At 47.4% G+C, this 776-nt stretch overlaps 1 pseudogene across 1 annotated transcript; it reads right to left on the bottom strand.

Moving 5' to 3' along the window:
- Positions 1–776, bottom strand: LOC113688914 (uncharacterized; annotated as a pseudogene). Its single transcript, XR_003448144.2, has one exon. The product of XR_003448144.2 is annotated as an uncharacterized protein (transcript).

Below are 776 nucleotides of genomic sequence, written 5' to 3'. Positions count from 1 at the left end.
TGCAATTAAAATTCCTCCATAACTTCATATATAATAAGTCAATTCATTACAATGAGATAAATCCCATTCAAAAGGTCCCCAAAAAAACACAATAAAGTTAAAAACTCGAGCTTTTCTCAAAATCCTTAACATCCTGATGAACAGCGCTCAGCGGAGATAAGCCGGGATCTTAATACGAATGAACAATATACTCATAACATAAGCAATCACAACAAAAGCAACCCCAGCTGAAGCAAACGAAACCTTGACGCTTTTAGCCCGATTTTTGTCCAGAGCCAAGTCCAAAAGCACAATCCCAGTTCCGCCAAGAACAAACATGAACCCGGAGGAGAGCCCTTCGATAATATACTGCCCATTGACCCGACCCGGGAGGAAAACAACAGGTCTAACTGATCCGGTGCGAGGATCCTGAGTAGATCCGATGCCCGGAGGTTCAACGATGACATCGTAGACGAGCCCTGACACGACGAGGAAGTAGGTGAGGAGGATCAAGGCGTAGACGGTCATGGCGGATGGAAGAGTGAAGGATGGGAGCTTTAGACGTAGACGAGGAGGGCGGAGGAAGGAGTAGGGAAGGATTTTGAGGACGTGGAAGAATGGGTCGATGGAGGAGTCGGAAGATTCCATGGCGGAGGAGGAGAGGTTTTGGGGCTCGGATTTTGGAGGCATTGATATTTGATGAAATGCCCGAATGGGATTATTACTGTGCTAGCGTGACTGTGCTGTGGAGTGGTGGGGTTTTGGCGTAGGACCCGAGTGGGGAAGAAGATGGAGTT

Source organism: Coffea arabica, chromosome 5c, assembly GCF_036785885.1.
Source record: "Coffea arabica cultivar ET-39 chromosome 5c, Coffea Arabica ET-39 HiFi, whole genome shotgun sequence".
NCBI classification, from domain to species: Eukaryota; Viridiplantae; Streptophyta; class Magnoliopsida; order Gentianales; family Rubiaceae; genus Coffea; species Coffea arabica.
The sequence above is the reverse complement of the archived record's forward strand: the minus strand, read 5'-3'. Positions and strand labels throughout refer to the sequence as shown.